Genomic DNA, 21231 nt, shown 5'->3' with positions numbered 1-21231 from the left:
TAATGTCTGTTTCGTGTGATCCCAATTATCCCGTTTGAAATTATCCTACTCGAACAAGCCCTTCAGTTCACCCTTGCCCAATTATCCCGTGCGAAGCCTGCCACAGACTGTTCCGGTAAGGTAAAAGAAGGAAAGAGAGAAAGGAGGAAAAAATGATAGATAGATAGATAGATAGATAGATAGATAGATAGATAGATAGATAGATAGATAGATAGATAGATAGATAGATAGATAGATAGATAGATAGATAGATAGATAGATAGATAGATAGATAGATAGATAGACAGACAGACAGACAGATAGATAGATAGATAGATAGATAGATAGATAGATAGATAGATAGATAGATAGATAGATAGACAGACAGACAGACAGACAGACAGACAGACAGACAGACAGACAGACAGACAGACAGACAGACAGACGAACAAACGGATGAACCGACAGGCAGGCAGGAATTAAAAAAAAAACCGAGTCCAATTCCTGATGACTGCCATGAAAGCGGTGGACCCGTTTCTATGTCGCTGGATTTGATGGTCTCATGAACATTGCCGAAGTGGTCAAATCGAGCATCCGTCGCTAAGTGGGTACATGAACACATCCACAAGAGGATGGTTGCTATTCCCGTGTTTTCACATGTGATACGCGCGTTGGAAGCGAAGGGAGGTTGTGACTTTTAATTCTGTTTCTTTCGTGCTGCCATGTTAGCGACAAATTTAACTGAAAATGATGACGTGTGTTCTGCGTATTTGTGTAATTGTGCGTTTTTACTGCCCTTTAGGTCGCGAGGATGCCGCGTGTAAGGGCATTGAATATTCTCCAAGGAGGTCCGCGTGGTTGTCACCATAGCGTTTGAGAAACGTTCTTGAGTAAGGAACTTAAGCGGGGGGCTTCGCACTTGACGCGTTGCCCGATGGTAAAGAGCGCGCACTTGAGAAGCGTTCGGTAGAACGAAGTCGTTGCTCTAAACTATCATGATGGTTGTTTAGATCGAGTCGAATGGTTGGTATGACTAGTCATCCTGATCACCACCAACACCAACACCGGCATCATCATTTTCATCATCATAATAATCGTTGTCATCATCGTATTTGTGATTACGGCAACGAACACTAGCCTAGCGGCAAGGGATAAGCACATGACGACCGATATATACGGAGCCAAGAGTATATACCCTTTCGTAATCAACACCGGCAGCTGTGGTTTTAAAATTTCTCGAGCATTAGTGTAGTAACGCTGGTGACATCAGACACGACGGCCTTCGTAGTTCTCCTATCTGGAGCACCTGTGAAGAATTTAGAAAATGACAGGCGCCAGTTGGCTCGACTTTTTGGGGCAACGTTTGCAGCAGCATCATTCGATGACCGGTGCTATCGCAGTGCCACGCTTAGACATCAAGGCAGCATTTCGATAGCACTCAAATAACTAAGCTGACTCCCCCCTCTCCAGAAAATTCGCGTCCGGTGCGGGTTCAGAATAGCGATCCTTCTTATCTTCCTCACCATCGGCTTCCAATGCCGGTTCAATGTTCATTGTTTCTACACTTTGTTGATTTTATATCTATGATTCCGCAGCGCCCACGGAGACGGGCTTCAGAGTAGAAAAACAGGAAGGAACAATTGTTATTATGAAGGGATGGGGCCCGAAGCCGCAATGTCGAAGGGAGCGCGGATGCTAACAATGCCCCGCCGTGGAGGCCGCACACACAAAGGTCCGAAGTGCACGCGTGAGGTCACAAGCGTAAAGGGTACCGCCTCTTCGTAATCAGAGGTTGGCACCACGATATTCAGGGAGTATTGGGATAGCGACCGAAGCTGAAAAAATAACATAAATAAACACCGAATCCCGAACGTCGAATTTAACTGTGCACAACATAATAAATATGTATTGGAACGACTTAGGACAGGGATAGGCGCAAATATTTTTTATTGCGTGCGGAACTGCAGACCTAGGTGAACTTCTCTCGTTGTGTCTGTAGATCGTCTTCTCCAAAGAAGTCGTCCCAGACCTCTTCAAGAGTACCAAAGGCCCCGGCGTCCTGGACCATGGTCAACAAGGCTGCAATAGATAGATGCTCCGTTAATATTGCTTTGGTTCCTGAGAAAGTAATGAATCGCCTACCCCTTTTTATACCTGATTTCCAAATATGATCCTGCCTAATTAGGCTTTCAAAGCCTTACCGGGTATGATCTATAATTTTCTCAAGAGATATATCTTGCCAACTTCTTCGAGTTTATACGCTTCCAGGAGGGAGTCTGCTTTTGTCTTTACCACAAACACGGGGGTTGATATTTAGGCCAGGAATTTCAGATTGTCGGAAACTGTGCAAAGTTCAGCACCCAAGTTGTGAAGCTACAGTAGTTTTATTAAACATATCTGAGGAAGCAATGTCGTCCGTGTAATTTTATGTGCGATGCACTTCTTAAGCGACCCTGAACCTGCGTCCACCGGCGATGTCCGCATAGCATACCCACGTGGGGGATTGGCCAGGAATCTCCTCGTCTTCCTTGCCAACGGGGGGAGATGGGCGCGCGCTGCCTGGCCGCTGACATGACACATACCCACGTGGGGGATTGGCCAGGAATCGGGCGTGAGAAGGGCTAATGCACCCGCTTAAAGGAGTACTGACACGAAATTTCAAAGCTGAGATCCGCTCTAGCAATCAAGTACAACGACAACACAAATAGGTGTCTGTGAATAAATGCATCTTTCTTTCTTTGTAGTTGTGTGTGTGTGTGTGTGATCTCTCTTTCGCGAACATTACCGAACCGCGCAAATTCAACTCGTGCATTCGCACTTTCACATTCTTCCCCTCGGGGAAATGCGGGGAATTTTTCTGAATAAAAACCTCAATTTCTTTAGATGCGATATTATTGTTTCTTGTTTAGGTTATTATGGGTCCTTATTGGAAATGGCATTGAGGCTGTAGCGGTTATCTACAGCATGCCTCTACAAATGTTTTCCCTGGAGAACAATCTCGAAGGCACTACTTCAGGTACAGAAAGCACGGGATGAAAAACGAAACAGGCTGTATGAGTGGGATTTCTAATCGTTGAAGGGGATTCGAGTTTGTAGCCCTATTACTTCCTACACGGGTTTCTTCCTGGATAAGTTCTGATAAATGAATAGGATGAGCTTATTATAGGAACGTTTATTGAAAGCTGGAACCGTTTTAATCACTTGTGCATCACGAGAGTAATGAGAGCACGACAGTCATGACACTTCCTAAAGGAATGCCATGTCTTTTTTCAGCACAACGAAAGCTCTTAGAGTTTCTTAGACAGATACCTTGTGCCAAAGGATCCAAAATATATTTTATGTGAACCCGTGTGTTTGTTGTTCTTATTTGTCTTAAAGTCCCGGGTACATTGAATACAGTTTTATTTGTAATTAGGGGGAAAATAAATAGTTGGGAATGTCGCCAACCATTCGCGCCGTCGATTCGCAGACACAGAGCGACCGAAGAACAGAGAACCATAGAGTGCGTGCGGAAAGGGGCGCATCAAGTCGATCCCCGTGATAGCAGTGAACATACAACAATCACATAGGACATATTTTGCTTAAACACCCATGGAAAGGCATAGCAAGCAGGCACAGGTAACTTGCCCAAAGTATTATTACATCTACTATAATTAGTAAACGAGGGCTTGAAGATGGACACTCATACCTAGAATGACAGCAAAGAGAGCAAGTAGGTGGTTTCCGAAGACGTTAGCCATCATGTCAGGGGCTGGAAAGAAAGGGAAAAAATCGTACGTGAGTAGCTCTGGGAAGGAATATTTGACATCCACTCGAGAAGCAACCATAAGGCTACGAACAAGAGCTCTAAGATGTCCTAGAAACTTCGGAGTTGAAAGGAAATTCTTGTAGCAGGATTCAAACCCGGGACCACCGCGTGTCTAGGGTAGCCGCAATACGAACTATGCTAATCTAAAGGCTAGTCGTTTGTACAGCGAGAGCGGGTCGATAATTAACTAGAAGTGATGGACGGGTGTTAATCTAGCAGTTTTAGGGAAAATCCACAAGGCGGAATACGTTCCCCTATGGAAAAATGTGACCTCTATAAGAAAAGTTTTCTTCCGCAGAAAGTTACTCCACCTTGGTTATATCCCTTAAATCTGGGCGATTAAAATCAACGTTTTATTAAGACTGGTTTGATAAACAGACGGTCATTGAAAACAGCCAATGGAGCCAACACAATGCCACTCTTGTGAAAAAAAACTGTCTACGAGACCACTGTTATAACTACTAGAATGTGTTAGGACCATAATTTTAAAGGGACACTGAAGTGATATGTAAGCATTGCGGGATTACAAGCGCAAATTGTAGTCCGGAGTCCCCAGGCCATGTTTCGACCACTCTGGGCGCGTTTACGCGATTTTATTTAGTAGAAAAAATAATTCGAAAATGCTGTCCTCCTCTCTTTACGCTCGCCCATTTTCTGCGGCGTTTTTGTGTGACGTCGGGAGGAGCCGAGCTCGCAATTGGCTGCGCTACTGCACGGTTCCCCGGCCTTCAGACAGATTCAGTCGGCCCAGCGTTTCGTCCGCCGGCCGCCGACGGGTCGTCGCAATTCGTTCGCTCAGTTGAAACGAAGCCAGGACACGTTTGTGAATGGAAGAATGTACCTTTCTTTACTTGGTTAGTTCGTACATTGTATCTAGCTCCAAGTCAAGGTCGCTTCACACAAGCGCTGCACAAGCGCACATGCGACGCTTCGCTGACTGGTACGCCAGTAGGAAAATATAGGGCCTCTTGAAGGCGGGAGAAGAGTCAGCGAAGTCAATATAGGTACTATGGAAATAAAGTCAACTGATATTTTTACCGTACAGCGTAAAACTAAGGTGCGGGAAGCACTTTTTTGCGCTGGGCGAACAAGCACAGCGGCCAGCAGCACGACTACGCATCTCCGAACGCTTTTCCGTCTAAGAAATGCAATTGCTAGACGTGATATATTGTGGAAACTTGGGGGATGCTTACTGACGAGCGCAAAACAACAAATAGTCACCTAAGCTGCCTGGAATGCTAAAACTAAATAAAAGTGTAAACTGGTTATACATTATATACCTGATATTTCCAAAGTCGGCCGCGCGGATTTGGTAGAACAGACCCTCCCAACCCCCTTGTACCGCTCCCCACCTTTAGGCCGCCTAAAAAGTGACGTCCTACGGCGTGTGCGGAAACTCCCCGTTCCAACAAGCTCTAAAGATTTCTTTTTCCATCTGCACGCAGGGATACGCACAACTAAGGCAAGGCAGGAAGAGCGGGGTTTCTTCCTCCCTGGAGGGGCCAATTGTCCGCTGTGCGGAAGGCGGGAGACGGGTGAGCATGTATTCTTAGAGTGCAATACGGCATCGTATTTCTGGGACGAGCTGCAGTGCTCCTTTGGCACACAATGGCAGCTCACGTGGACCAACCTAAGGTTCTTGGATGCAGACGCAGAATTCCCACACCTCCGAGATTGCATCCACGTCATGGGACTCCACTCGCTTTGGAGGGCAAGGGTGGATGCTGTCGAATGCGCTGAACACCCTCGGCCGGCGTGGAGGCATTTTGTTCAGAAGGCGCAGTGGGCAGTGGCCGCCCTTGACGGGCCTGACTCAGGCTCCGAGCTGCGTGATGCACTGGCTCAGGGTTCGCGTGTCCTTTCAGAATTTAAGGTAAAGGAGCGGAGGAGATGGGACTCAATTTGATGGCTAGAACCGGGAAACACTCCTGCTCACCTCTGCTTGCCCAGAACCCCCTTCCCCTCCCTCCGCTCCCATCCCATTCCCTTCAAGCGGTGCACAAAAGGCACCGTCATCCATTCGACAACGTTCGTGCTGGCGTAATTACCGCCCAAACTCTGCGGCTGTGCCAGCATTACGACGCCACTAGCTTACACTTGCCGACAGAACATGCTTACGCCATGCTAGCGTAAAGGCCGTAAGCGCCTATTTTTCTGCATGCATAGAGCTGCTATTGTGTACGACGAATACCCTGCAATCATCTGATGTGATCCTGTATATATCGCTGTAAATAAAGTGCTTGTTTATCCAAAAAAAAAAGGAAAATAGCCTGTGGCCGAGTGGTTTGGAGGGCTAGGTATGTCATCGCGAGTTTTTTGCAAGTCACAAGTTCGAATCCCCGCGGGTACGTGTTTTTTTATAAGTTAGCTTTTTCCTTTTCCGCCGATGTTTTCTATAGTGAGTTAACCTTTTTTTTTGGCCGCAACGTTCATTGCTCCACGAACTAGTTCACAGAACGCGCGCAGGCTGGCACTGGAGCGCTAGCGAGTTCTTGTTGGCGTGCAGTTGTCATAAGCACCGACTGCTTGCGGGCAGTGGGCACAGGCCAGAATCAACAGACCCTTGGCCTGGTGCGAACACGCTTTTTACGAAGCTCCAAATATGGGGGAAAAGCGCATGGTATTTGAGCGTCTGCGGGCACGCGGAGGGCGTTCATGCACTGCGTAGGCCTCGGCTAGTGAATGCTACGATTCCAAGCCGTCCTGGGAGGCTTATCTTATGCATTTTACAGCCGACAACATGGCAGAAGCGCGGTACGATGATTACTGAGATATTGAGAATGCCCATCCAGCAACGCCATCGGTTGTGTTTTACAGAACCGAAACCGAAACCGAAACTTGTTTGATTGCTAACTTTGGGTATCGTCCAATCACGGTGCCCCTTCCTCCCAACGTCACAGCCTTAGTTGATGCGGCCGCCGCAAACCGCGCATGGTAGTTTTTCTTCTTTCGCGCTTTGTAAAATAGTTACCGATTTATGAACCGGATAAACGATGAAAAGTGTGCTAATTTGAGCCAGTCTACGAAGTGCAAGCAAAAACGGGAGCTTGACAAATTCACTTCAGAGTCCCTTTAAGTTGTTCGCAATGGACATGTAATGTAACCATGCTTACATAGCGCCGTAGCTTAGTTCCGCATGCATTCCAGCCTTTAGCACTGTAGTATGGTCAGAAGAATAAAAATAATAATGTCTCGCTCAGTAAGAATTTGCATTCGTATTTGCCAAACATGGAGAAGTTAGACTATGCTGCTAAAGCACTGCTCCTACAAACTCGTACGACCCCAACAAACTTTACAATGTTTATAAAACAGTTGTATGTTATATCGTTAGCGACCACTAGGCTAACAAAATAGTTTAGTTTGCATGAATGTTTGGTGTACCTGAATAACTGCTGATCACGCCAAATTGAAAATTGGAACCTGCAGTGATTAATTCTGCCGGTTTTCCTGTGGCGTAGGTCCTGGTACAATATTAAAACAAATAGCGCACTTTTACACCTGAAAAATGTCGGAGGAATGTTTTGTCGACATGTCCACGGCATTGGATACCGAAGTTAAAACTGAATTTTGTTTTTTAAGCCAACGAGATCAGAATTACAAGAGTCCACGATCGCTAAGTGACTTCACAAATGTGTACTAAAATAACGAGCGAAGCTTGTAACTACTTACCAGGGTGATGCGGACGAAAGCTGGCAGTTGCGGGTATCGGTGGAGAAAAGCCAGTCCTGCGACGCTTATATGATCCGGAAAACAGCCATGCAAGCCTGACAACTAATTTATTACCGTTTGCGAAAATTGGAAAAACAAAAACAGTGTGAACTCTGATTTGACAGGTTTAATTAAAACGTCAGATAACGCAGATAACCAATTCCAAAGGAATCTAAAACAGTAAAAGACGGACCACCGTAGTTAAGTACGTACGTGAGGTCATCCTCCTTCGGCCGCCACTCACTCCCCCAAGATAAGCCCCATAGATTAGAGAGGAACCCTCAAAACAAAAGGGGAATGATCCCGACGTTATTCCTTTGGAGTGATTTCGGAAGTAACAAGATTTTTTTAAAATGTTAAAGAATTTCTCTGTTGAATATACCAGCGAAACATATTTTCTTATGCAAAACTTTATTTTTCACGCGTTCGCCGCACGTAAAACTGACATTAGGCAGTTTTAGCATATCCTTACCGTGTTTTCGTTACCGTTTACCGTGTTACCGGAAGCGCTGGCGACGGTGAAGCCTGTGCCGGTAAGTTACCGTTCTCGGTAACTCTCGCGCTGCGCAGTCTACTCCCGCAAACACGGTAAACGGTAACGTAAACACGGTAACGATATGCTGAAACTGCCTATTAAAAGGTAGTGCAGCATCGGTACTTTATTTAGGCGAAGCTTTATTGTCCATACTGATGCTGTTGTACGCCACTGATCCCTGCAAGGAAGCCAAATTGCTCTGAGAATGACGATGAATGATCGTGGGTGGAGTGAAAGACAAAACCGCTTCCCGTGGCGGAAATCGAACCAGGGGGCCTGGCGTCATGACGCTGACGTCTATCCAACTGCTACATTTCGAGTGTCGTTTTTCTTTAATGCATGGAAAATTTAGGCACACTCATGATCACACATAAGGACTAAAAGACAATACAAAATCCAGGAGGCATCGGTGGAGAAGCACGAAGTCCCACTGCTTTTTGCGTCCTTCAAAAGTCAGACAAGCAGATACGCGCATCCGAAATGTTCAACCAGAGCGGTGGATCATTCTGCGCCGCATACACACCCGTCACCAACGCAGACAGTTCAAGAAAAATGGACTTAATTGGCCTGAAGGGTTCCGCACGCCGGTCAGCCACGCGGCACTGCCTAAAGCTGTAGCAACCCAGCACTACAAAAACGTCATAAGGTACCAAATTAGCACCAGGAAAAGGCAAATACCGAATGGTGTACGGAGTAACTTTAGTGTACGTTTTGAGAGTACGCTCCAAAACGTCCCGGAAGAACTGTGCGTCATGGTACAACACAAAAGGATGATGAATTGTCTCTTGTTGATTGCATAGCTGACAATTGTCCGACCAAGGAATAGACATTCCCTTTTAGCGCACCCATGTCTTAACTGGGAGTGTCGAAGAATGAAGCTTAAAGCGTATTATGTTTTTGCATTTGGCGGAACACACATGCTCATTACACGCTTTAAAGTATTTTGTTTAATGGTGGCGTAAAGCAGACAATAAGTAGGCACCGGGAGTAGACTTTCAAATAGAGGGGTCCTCATATTTTTCCTAGACTGTTTAAACAGATCTTCCAAGAAATACCGTGCGGTAAGAAAGATAGAAGATACCACTAGATTTTTAACGAATTCCCCCGTGGACTTTCAAATAGAGGGCTCATCATACTTTTTCTTGACATATTGAACAGATCTTCTAAGGAATACCGAGCGGTAAGAAAGTAAAAGATTCCACAAGATCTTTAGAGAATTCCCATGGCGGCTTCGTGGTATCTTCGGCCGTAGAGATCAGCAAAAAAGGCGAATTGAAACTTAATCGCCGGTTAAGTACTGTTGGTAAAGGTGGGTGATAAACCAATTTGTAGAGAAGAAAACGAGGCAAAAGTTGTTGTACAAAAAAATGCATGAGCCCAACACTGTCAGCCTTTAAAGGAAAAAACAAGTTGTTCCTGAGCATAGGTTCCCATTGGGAACCCCACACAAATAAAGCAAAAATTATATATAAAGCCGGAACTTTTGATCGCGCATAGTGAAGAACTTGAAGCTCATAGAGGAGCTTTGTAGCAAGCAAGACATTCCACACTTGTGCGCGCGCAAACACAGCAGGTCCCTCCATTTCCATGCCTGCGATGCGCGGTTATCTTGTGTGAGTGCTGACGACCAATGAGTCCCCGTGTTCTGTATTTGATGCAAAAGCAAGCTTAGGTACTGAAGTGGGGCCCTACCTTGAATAATACTAGCGAATCTAGATGGTTTTGTTCACAATTGCTCGATCCAAAACCCCTTAGCTTTTTTCATGTTAGCATGCGCTCCAGCAAATCACAGAACTGTTTAGTCCGCATAAACAAGCACCCTCACCTCTCATGATTGTAATAAAAAATCTCCCACTCTTTGACTCTGTTGAGTGCTAAGTCAATGAGGTTCGAGCTACAACGCAAACTTCAAAAGTGAGAGAGGGCAGCCTTGTCTGATAGATGACTTCATCGCAATCGGCTTAGACAGAATACGATTGACGATAAGTTGCGTAGTGGACTGGTTATTGAAAAGTTTGATGCCCTTAGACAACAGATTGCCTAAGTTGACTGCTGCCAGAAGTGCGAATAAGAAATCGTGAGAGACCAGATCACAAGCTTTCGCTAGGTCAATTTGTATTACGGCCACGTGGTCAACCAAATCAGACACCCACTCCAAAACAGAACGAGCAATATGAATATTGGTTTTAATACTCCCTCCCGAATACTGCGAGTATTATGGGAGTGCACTGAACTAGTGATTACCAATTAAAAGCGCCTAGATAACGATTTTTTAAAATATATCGTAGTCAACGTTGCAGAGGGCGGTTGGTCGATAACCATCTACAGACCTTAATTTTCTTCATCCGTAGTTGTGGAATTGGCACCGTATGTCCTGAGCGAAAGGCTGGGGGCAGATATTATGATACTAGGTGGCCGTAAATACGTCTGAGAGAACTGGAGCGAGGATACCACAAAACCTCTAGGCCTGTCGTCCTACAGAACCAGTATGCCGAAACTGCGGCGGTCACCACCTAGCGACATACTCGAAATGCCATGCTTAGCAACAGGCTACCAAATGCCTGAAAGACGGCATTAATCGCCTTATCCGACTGTCGCGACGAAAGGAGCGTGAACAAGTCTAGCTTCGTCGTGGCAAACAAAAGTCAACCGCGACAGCGCATAACACCCCTGCTAGCACACAATCATCAGCCTCAGAACCTTTGTGGTTGTTCCTGAGTATCTCCCGCCAATACAAAGGCGCTTACATTACCTGTTAGGTGCAGAAATAAGGACGTAAATAAAACACCTCATTGAACTCACGACCAAGGCCATCTAACCCCGGGGTCTTGCTAGTCTTAAACGCATATATGGCATCCCTAACGTCCTCCAGAGTAATAGGCACAGTGACACCGTCATGCATTCATCGTATGTAAGCCTGGGAAGTATGCCGATGAGGGAATGGAACTTTAAATCTTCATCAATAATACTGGACACCCCAAATAACATGCTGTAATGTGCGTGGAAAGTATTGACAATTTCATTTGCTTCAGCATACTTAACACCTTTATGATGAATTGCAATTATCGCCTTTGCAAGTGCAAATTAGCGCTCATCAATGAGGCAACAGCGAGAAGCTATGAAAGCTATGATAGCTATGAAAGAACGTTTAAGTTCTGGGCTGAATTAAGGCACCATGATATTTTTTGTAACGTATTGCTGCAATTGCCCTTGAAGAATTCGCATTAGTTTCAAATGTGATCCCGCATTGACTGCTTCCAGCTCTTGAAGTGTCACCAATGTACGGGAAAGTTCACGTACATGAAAGCGTTTTTAAAACGAAAGCCGACCTGGCTCTTCTATTGCAATATTCCTAACTCCTTGATTAAAGAGATGTAATTTTTTGTACAGAGAAAAATTGGAGGGTTTTGCGAGAATACTGCTTAAGCAATCTGACACACTTTTGCAAAAAATTCCGTCAGCCAGTAGAGAGGTATCAAGTTTCCACATGTCCTATTGAGTCGGCACATTACCTGAACCCCCCCACATTTCTCGGAGAAGGGATTGGGTAGTTCAAAATGGTTCCAACGCTTTTGTAATCCGGCAAATTTCCATGTGACGCTGCCCCCAAAGTAACAACATTTTGATCTTCCGTGTGTCCGGTTCAAACAGGATGCACTTTTAACTCGTTCACGGTGATCTGTTTGCGCTGAACGAAGTTTTGGTTCACTACGCTGGTGGCGCAAGTACACATCCACAGGTGACCCATTCGGCATTTCCCAATGCAGCATACGTGACGAAGGTTGATCACAGGAGCGACACGCTTTTCGCGGTCGCACGAGAACTGGCGGCTGAGTCTCAACCCCGATGGGGCAGGCATTTGTGGACGCTGAGGGCAAGGACGACGTGATGACAGCAACACTACAATGTCCTTCCGACCCAGAGGCCAGACAACATGCTTCTAGGAAACACGCCGCACCCCCCCCCCCCCCCCCCCCGTCTTTGCTGGCCGAGCTTACAGCCATCCCGGATGGTTTGCAAGCACGAACTCCTACTCTCCATCAAGTCCCTGGAGTGCTACTTTACAAATTTACACAGACTTCGCGGCGGGCATACGTGATTTACACAGAGTAAATAACAACTCAGCTATCTCGAGGGACATTCACTATATAATGGATGCGTACTTCTGCCCTGTGCGGCTCTCGTGGGTCCGGCAAAATATACTCCCCTCTCGCATTGCGGCGGATGGTGCGTGCCACCCTGAATTTGTTCCACGACCATTGCCTTTACTGACAGTACATGACCCAGGACAGTTTCTCCAAAGGAAAGCAGATCTTTGTCGCGCTACACGAGCTCCAATTCCACCGTGTGGAACGGACGTCCCTCGGAGACTCGCTCGCTGGGAGGAGGTCTTGCTGCGAAGGCTTCGTGTTAGTGTAGGCCTCTCTCCCGTTGTTACCCGGGAGTAGCCACCACGCTACCATGCCCCGTTCACACAGAACTGCCCCTTTTGCACGGCTCCTGCCGAAGCTACGGACCCAGAACATTTGCTGTGGACGTGCCCTTCATTGGTGGATATGGGGACCCCACCACGTATCCTTGACATGCCTCTTGCGTTTCTTCGCGAAACGAGAGTTCACGTATACTTGCAACATAGTAATAATGCCATCCGGTATACTACAGCAATAAAAAATGTGGTTGAACCCTCTTTCATAGCAATCTGCAAAACAAAAAAGTGAAAAGGGTCTTCACAGGCGAAGTTGAATGTTAAAGGGATTTCCTTTTTGTGCGAAGGGTTGGCGAGCCTGACCCCGCCTGACGAAGTGACCCCGGCACGCAAAAAACAAAAAACATAGGAGGGTGCCTCAATTCACGCGAGTCCCCCGTACAGGAAGGCACCGGCATCGAGGCGCCAACTGTCGGCGCTCATTAGCGTCATGATGCGCTACTTCGCTTCACCTCTTCTAGACGGCGCGAACCATCTGAATGAGTCATAGGGAAGGACATAAGGCGCGTTTGTAGCATATGCTCATGCCTCGGTTCGTAGCGCAGTGGGAAGAGCGCCACGTACCTGCTGTTGTGGCTAGAGAGTCGTGGGATCGAAACCGGGTGCCGCTGCGTCAATGGCACTTTTTCTGCCGACGTCACTTCCGCGACGGATATCACGTCACCAAAATCTTTGTGTAGCCGGGCATAAAACACTTTCGTTTTAAAAAAGAGCATCCATAAATTCGGGTGCACAGTATGGGCGGCCTTTCAAGTACGCACGCAGAAAAAGTCTTCAAGACAACATTACCAGTTGGGAGACGGGGAAGAATGAGTATGTCAGTTCTGGACGAAGAAGAACCTTGGCCCAAAGCCGATGCGCTGTTCCCCGCAGATAGTATAAATAGACACAGGCGTGTAGAACGGCATCTGTTGTGGTCAAAGAGGATGCCAAACAGAAGGTACCGATTCGCGCCGTATACCCTAACCAAAACGTTAGGCCTACGGAGTGCACACCCGAGGGTTTCTGTTGGTATTCTAGAAAATGGTGCGTACCTCCAAAGTAGAACACATTCGGAATGTGGGATTGGCGAACCATCGAATCGATCAAGAGAAAGCTTTGCCTTCAGCCATCGTCGTCATTAGACGGAAGGGTGCAAGATTTTTCCCCATTTCATCATTGATTATCTTTGAAGCCAACGATGTGGTGTTTTATTGTTTCGTCAAAGCGCACTGCTGTTGTTCTACTGCACCCCGTCATTCACCCGAATTCTGCGCGGCCTCGTTGTCGTGTGCTAAAAAGCTGTGTTGTTCACACACTCTCACACAATGGTATGTCCCATGATATTTTCTTTACTACATTTCTTTTACGCCGCCTGTGTTATGTTCGAACCAAAACATGTCCCCGTTAGACCGCGTGCCCCGTCTTATCACGGATGCGACGGCAGTGGCCCTAGGTTATCCTTCCAGGTTAAATCATATCAAAGAACTGGTTTCTCCCGCTTCCCATGCCTGCGACAGATTGGCTCCTTATCCTAGCAGTTGTCTGTCACGCTGTCGCAGGTTTAGACACAAACACAAAGAAAATGAAGAAGAGTCCACCAAATTTTGTCACTCTAATTTCGTAAAAGCGTGACAAGATAATTTTTGTTTTCAATTTGATCGTGTCTCAGCTTTGAAGTGAAAAAAAGTCATTATTTTTAGCAACTAGGCAGTGCTGTCACTCCGTTTGAGAGCGTCAAGTCAACGTGTTGTGACAAGTAACTGATGCGTATACGTGCTATCTCTACACACGCGGGTGACACGCGGCGTTCCTGAAATAATTTTATGTGCGTCTCTTTTATATTATTTAAAATGCGGTTAACGTTTATAGCCACCAACCGCTCGGTTTTGCTAATTCTTAGTCATAAATAGAACTTATAATGTCACTGAAGTACCGGGAAGTCCTTCCCAGAGATGCCATAACGAACGCTTTAACTTTGACGAATATTTTGGGCGTTATTTCTGCCCTTGCAAGGCCACCTGAAGGTCACTTTGACGAAAATCTTCATTGCGAGAGAGGAGAATTGGACACACACGCAGTCATTATCAGTACTGAGATATCTTCAGGTTTGTGACGTCACTACCGGTAATGCCGTCTTTTACAAAGAGAATTTGCATAACGACATATTGTGCCGGGAATGCAATATGGTGTCTTGGAAGCAGATCTCTTGGCTGGGAAGTCTGCGACTGGTGGAACATGATCTAGCAACGCAAACTGGCTTACCTAGAGCACCAACTATGCTAACAACGGGATATAGTATATATTTTGTCCGGAGTTAAGTAAGCAGCTGTCCCACGGTATTGGGGGTGAACAGCGATTTTCTAAAGAGAACCAAGGTAGATGGGGGGGAAATTGACGAATACCACGTATGGCTGGAAATCAACGTGCAATGAAGCTTCAATTGCTTGCCGGTCTGAAGTCGTCCCTCACTATGCCCTTTGCAAAGTATTTCTCTGCGCCGACAAACTAGCCGCACTGAACTCGCAACGTCACGAGACGTTGTTAGAAGTGTTGCTCGTAATAATAGCGCTCCCAACGGTGCTCGTCTCCCATTATATCGCATAAGCCGCAAGCACTCTCTTTAGAAAGCAAATGCAGTTGTACTTCCATGTTCCCCCGTCACCCCTACCTGCTCATTAAGGAAATATACGGGGAAAAACACCAGCTTCAGCTACGCTAAAGCAGGTGTAAAGCCAATAAAATAAACAGGCGGAAACACCCAAACTAGTTGCTTATAGCCAATTAGTAGATTAAAATAAGAAAATACGGAATAGCGGGGTATCATACAGCACAATCACAGAGCACGAAAGCAGAAAGCGCCAGGCAAATCTAAGCACTGTGGTCATTTTGCAACGACCGGCGACCGAAGTGCGGTCGGTAATGCTTACGCCGGCGCCGTGAAGCAGCACGAGACATTTGCTTGGCCTTGGCTCGGCTTGATGGTCAGGCGGAAGCCACCAGGCGTATCCTGGGCTTGTATGAGTAATAAGCTCCGCTCGCTCGCTCTCTCACTCGCTCGCTCGCTCGCTCGCTCGCTCGCTCACTCACTCACTCACTCACTCACTCACTCACTCACTCACTCACTCACTCACTCACTCACTCACTCACTCACTCACTCACTCACTCACTCACTCTCGCACTCACTCACTTACTCACTTAATCACTCACTAGCTCACTCACTCATGCAAACGCAGTACCTAAAATATGAAGCTATCTCTTTTTTTCCTTTCGTCTCCTCTTTTTATAGTCTGCTATCTTTCCACGTTCCCCATCCTGCAGGGTAGCGAGTCGACAATGCATGAAGGCAAACCTCTCTGCCTTTTTTCTTCAATAAACAGCTTCTTTCTCTGCCCCTCTCTCTCTCTCTCTCTCTCTCTCTCTCTCTCTCTCTCTCTCTCTCTCTCACACACACACACACACACACACACGCACGCACGCACGCACGGACGCTCCAATTGAAGTCGGATATAACTTGCGTAGATGTGTAAAGCCCAAAATGTTTCACCAAGAACGATGGACGATTGATTTGATTGATTGATTGTAGGGTTTAACGCGCCGACGCAACGCAGGCGATGAGGCGCGCCGTAGTGGAGGGCTCCGGATTAATTTTGACCACCTGGGGATCTTTAACGTGCGCCGAAATCTCGTACACACGGGCGTTTTTGCTTTTCGCCTCCATCAGAAAAGCGGCCGCCGCGGCCGGGAATCGAACCCGCGACCTTGTGCTCAGCAAGAACGATGGACGACACAAAGGATAGGTGCTCTTCCTTGTCCTGCCTTGCCCTCGGTCGAATTCCTCTCTTTACACATCTACGATGCAATAGCACACCAACATGCCTATAAGTACGCCTTAGTCTTAAATTTATTTATTTACTAATGTATTAATGCCGCAATCCTTTAGAGAGTCTTTAGCAAGGGAGTACAAATGGATGGTAAGCATGTAACACCAGACAAACCGATAAACGAAACAAGAAAGCCTAGTTTACGCTTTTCCACCAACTCCGTGCAACCCCTTGGCATCATCCACAGTTCAGCCCTAGGTCGCCAATGGTTGCTACACGCTCTGCTCTCCGAGAGGTGAGTAGCCAAGTAGAGCAGAGAAGCCGTCACTCCTCTATGACCGGGGAACAGGTGCCAGGAATACGTGGCACGTATGGTTTTCTTTTCATGACATCAAGTGGCCATCGGTTTTTATAAATCAAGGGCCGGCAAGTTGCTACACCGTAGTTTCCACTTGATGCTACGTGTGTTCTAGGAGTGATGATGTATTTCTGATACTTCAGAAGCCCATAAGTCCCCCCCCCCCCCCGGAAGTTGAATATAAAGACTGCTCGTTCGTTTGGTTGGGGCATTTAAACGACACGTGTCTGATATGTAGCTTCCCTATTTGTAAGCAATGGCAGTGCAGTTGAGTCCATGGCCCTATCCAATGAGTCTTATTTTATTGGATGAACGGCCTATTTCGTCTCACGCAATTATTAAGAATATTTTTCGGTTGTCATGATGATTATGTGATGAGGATCATGATTCTTTTGATGGTCTAGGCTCGCCCCCATAATGTGGGATTGGCTAGGTATAAATGACTTGTTGTACTTTTAATTAACTTGAATTGGACTAAACTTGGAAAAGATTAATTTTATTTTTCAGAACAAAGGCCGTGAAATGAAAGTTCGCTATGTGGAAAACCCGAATTGCCCAATAATTATATTTCTTTAGCAATTGAAGCGACGTGTATCACAAGAATAAGCTTGTATGGAGGAGGGTGTTCTTCGTCGTTGTTCATGTAGCTGTACAACTGTTCCTGATGGCCACCCTACATCAGTAACCTTTGCGTCGTTCAAAAGAGTTCGTTAAAGGCAGACTGAGCTAAAAAGTTTGGCCTCCTCAAATTTATAGTTAAGTATAGTCTGCCTAAAAAGACTGCGAGATACAAAATGTGGCCGCTGAATTAGGCGTGTGCACGGCTCAAGAGAACAGCGAAGATTGCCGATATTGAAACCGCAGCTTAGAAAAACGCAGCCATGACGGCCAGGCAGAAGTGACCTTGCAGCCCGCAAGCGAGCAGGCCGGAGCGACAGGAACAAACTTGCGCGGAATGCGACAGGGCTCGGCGAAGCGGCCTTAGGGGTGATCGACCAGTTCTCTTGGCTAACGGCCGGAACAAGCTCCAGGCCGGCCGGCATGTCATTTCGGTTCATGGCTGTTTGCGCGATCCGCAGACAGGTGCAGCGTCATCAGCGACAGAGTTGTTTTAAACGATCCTAACTTAATAACAATACATTTCCCGGTACTGGCCGTTATGTCCCTGTTGGTTTGGTGGTACGTACTGCCCGTTCAAAAATAAATTTACCGAGATGAATTTAAGTGCAGCTGGCGTTTCAAGCATCAAGACGACGTGCTGTTATGCCTTGTAGGGGAAGCACTGAGCAATATGTCGGTGTATTCTGTTAATAGAAGTCGCAGTGCGAGACTCAGGAGATGCCCAGCTTTGGCGCACATGATTTAAAACCGTAGAAAACTTCTGGTATTTTCTAATTCTGCACTTAGATGCCCTCCAATTGATCTAAGCTGACGTTTTTCTGCCGTACACGTTTCTGCTAGACGACACAAGGAAAAAAGGGCGGCTTGCTGACGTGGGTGCTCTGTCAAATGGGTGCTCTATCAAATGAGTGCTAGAGCGGCGATAATGGGCAGCTTCAAAAAGGCGAAGGGTGCATGTCAGGTCTAATTGCTTTTCAATTTTGTTGAAAAGGTGACACGTACTTGATTGGACAAGGCACCGAGAACCGCAAAAACAACGTACTCGATCCAACATTTTTTTTCACGTGTTATCTGCATAGCGCTGATGATAATATTTCGATTGTCGACCGTTCCGAAATTACTTACGAACTAATATTAGCACAAAGTTATTACACTGTCCTGGCTGTGTACTGAGTGAGTGGCTATGTGAGCAGCCTGTGGTATCAGTTGGAAAAGCTTTTTACTTCGGAGTCATTCGTAATAGAAGTAGTAATAGGTTCTGAAGTTGCACACCTGCCTCGTGTAACTAGACGACGTTGTATTGTTTGCCCGGGCTTTCGATGAACACCTTGCAAGGTTGGAGTTTGTACTCGAGGCCACTCGTGCATTGGGGTTAACGCTGAAGCCTGAGAAGGGCCGTTTGGCGTACGAGGAAGTCAGTTTTTTGAGCGACGTTGTCAAGGTCACGGGAGTCCTGCCTGACCAGACAAAAACTTCCGCCATTGCGAACTTCCCAATACCGAAAGATAAGAAGGGCGTGCGTCGATTTCTCGGACTCTGCGCGTACAACCGGCGCCTGGTCGCAATCTTCGCACACATTGCAGGGTGACCCACCTGCTTGACGAAAGACAGCCCCCCTTTCCGCTTGGAAAACGTTCAAGAGGAAGTAATCTGGGAGGTGCAACAACACCTGGAAAGCCCGTCTGTGATCGCTCATTTCGCCAAAAACGCTGGAGCGGATCTGCCCATGGACGCCAGTGATATAAGCTTGGCTGCCGTACTCGTCCAAAAGCAAAGCGATTGGGAAAAAGTAATCGCCTATAACAGCCGTGGTCTGACGAAGGAAAAAGAACAACTACTCAGCCTCCAAAAAAGAGTGTCCGATATTATATGGGCCACTTCAAAATTTCGCCATTACGTGTGGTAGACCACTCAGGGTTGTGACAGACGACCATGCACAGTGTTCGCTCGACAATTTGAAGAACTTCTCGGACCGTCTTGGGTGTTGGAGCTTGTGCCTGCAAGATATCCACGTTAAAATAGTCTATGAATTTGTCGGAAAACATTATGTCGCCTACTGCCTGTCCCGCGCCCCCTTCGTGATTTAATATGGGTATACCCTCACTTTGTTCGGGGTCGAGAACAACTCTTCGCCTCGCATGCCCTCCGAAAGGATGCGCAAGAACACTTACAAAGAGTTCAGAGTGACACCACCCTACTTGGAGGAAGTGGGCAGTTTTCACTACACAGTGGTATCTATAAGGTTGTCTGATACGTGAACGACAATCCCTTCTTCAGTGTGCCCTTTGGAAGAACTTTTGCCCAGTTTGTGCACATTCACAGTAGTGCCCTTCAGTGTGTGTTTTTTACAAACCCAATAGTCTACGTGAGCGCCGGTCCCTTCTTCAGTGCATCCTCTGGAAGATCTGCAACTGCTTCCCAGTTTGTGCAGATTCACTGCACTGCCCTCCAATGAGTTTGTTACTCAAGAGCACTACACAAGAACCGAATACTATCACCTTTCAATAATATGTAAGCCCTCTCCCCACCCCCACCCCTTATTCTCTTTTCCCGGTAGGGCTTCTTGCCTCTTACTCATTAAAGGCTATCAATCAATCTTCATCCCCCAGGGCGAAACCAGGCACCAACCGCCGATCAAAGTCGACATCGGGGGCAAAGCATACCCACCGTCTCGAGCTTAAACCTTCTAGAACTCCGGGTACAGGCTAATACAGGGACAAACAAGACATTACGCGTCCTATCGTCACATACGCTACGAAGAGTTCCCATGCTAAGAAGAATCACCTCAAGGCAACATGGCCTCACAGAGGAAGAGACTCTAAGGATCGCACAGGGCTTCGTACTCAGCAGATTTTGTTATTACCGGCCTTATGTGAATCTAACACAATCTACCAAAGACTCGCTCGACGGGCTTCCTCGGAGAGCCCATCGTACGGCTTTGCCCATTCCCCAGTCCGCTTCAACAACTATACTTGCGAAACCGGGCATTCACAACACTGTAGACGAGATACTCGATGCCCATCGCACGGCACAGATACACAGACTGACGCAGACCACGACGGGAAGGTTCATTCTGCAGCGGATTCAAATACAACCACCCAACACCGACTGCGATGCGGTCAGGATACCAAGACACATTCGAGCCCTAAGATAATAATGCCTTTATTTTCCATCCACAATGATGTAGGAAGAGAGGAAAAAAAGCTAATCTGGTTAGCTTGACGGCACTCCCTCCTCCTGGAAGAGTACATAGATAATTTAAGAGGCACGCAGCACAGCCCAAAGCGTAAAAAAAGGAAGTAACAAAAAAAGCAATGGCGCTGTATTTACAGGTGTTCAGAAAAAAAAGAAACAGAAAAGAAAAGATAAATGGAAATCAGCCGCGACATTCACAAACACTTTCTTCAACACTGGGAGATCTAGCAGGCTAGTAAAACAGCAAAGCAAAATATAAAAAGAAACAAACAACAAAAACACCTTCAGAAAAAACACCATTTTACACCGCAACGTAGGGTTGACACGAAGAGTTCAAAACTAGAACTAAACATAAACAAGAAAACACTTTTTGCTTGGCAACGCAGCGTTGATAGTAGACCAGCGCACGGTTCAGAAATATGCAAACAACATTTGCAACATTAAAAACGCTTTTTACACAGAAAACCAGTTTTGATAGTGGGATAGCGAAAAGGAACAAACCATCGATTGCACTCAATACAAAAAAAAACAGAAATAGACAAAAGCCCCGAATAGCTTTCGTTACGGCTGCAAATAAGCACTCATAGGTCACTGTTCTTCACAGAATTCAAGTTTATATTTGAATTTATGCAAAAGTTTATCATCTGCGGAATTTTATGTCTCAACATTGTTGTCCGTAGTTTGTTCTAAACGAGGGAATGTTCCAAACATCATGGCTGGGTGTTGCGTGTATCGCGG

At 46.4% G+C, this 21231-nt stretch overlaps 1 long non-coding RNA gene across 1 annotated transcript; it reads right to left on the bottom strand.

The window, feature by feature from the left end:
• Nucleotides 1-1909: 1909 nt before the first annotated feature.
• LOC144139280 (uncharacterized) lies at nt 1910-7520 on the bottom strand. Its single transcript, XR_013316128.1, has 3 exons — nt 7457-7520; nt 3668-3730; nt 1910-2058 (listed from the first exon to the last, which is right to left on the bottom strand). It is a non-coding gene; the product is annotated as an uncharacterized LOC144139280 (long non-coding RNA).
• Between the last annotated feature and the right edge of the window lie 13711 nt (nt 7521-21231).

The sequence above is a fragment of the Haemaphysalis longicornis genome, unplaced genomic scaffold (assembly GCF_048455015.1).
Source record: "Haemaphysalis longicornis isolate Haplotype H1 unplaced genomic scaffold, Haemaphysalis longicornis Haplotype H1 scaffold_5, whole genome shotgun sequence".
Classification (NCBI taxonomy): Eukaryota; Metazoa; Arthropoda; class Arachnida; order Ixodida; family Ixodidae; genus Haemaphysalis; species Haemaphysalis longicornis.
The sequence above is the reverse complement of the archived record's forward strand: the minus strand, read 5'-3'. Positions and strand labels throughout refer to the sequence as shown.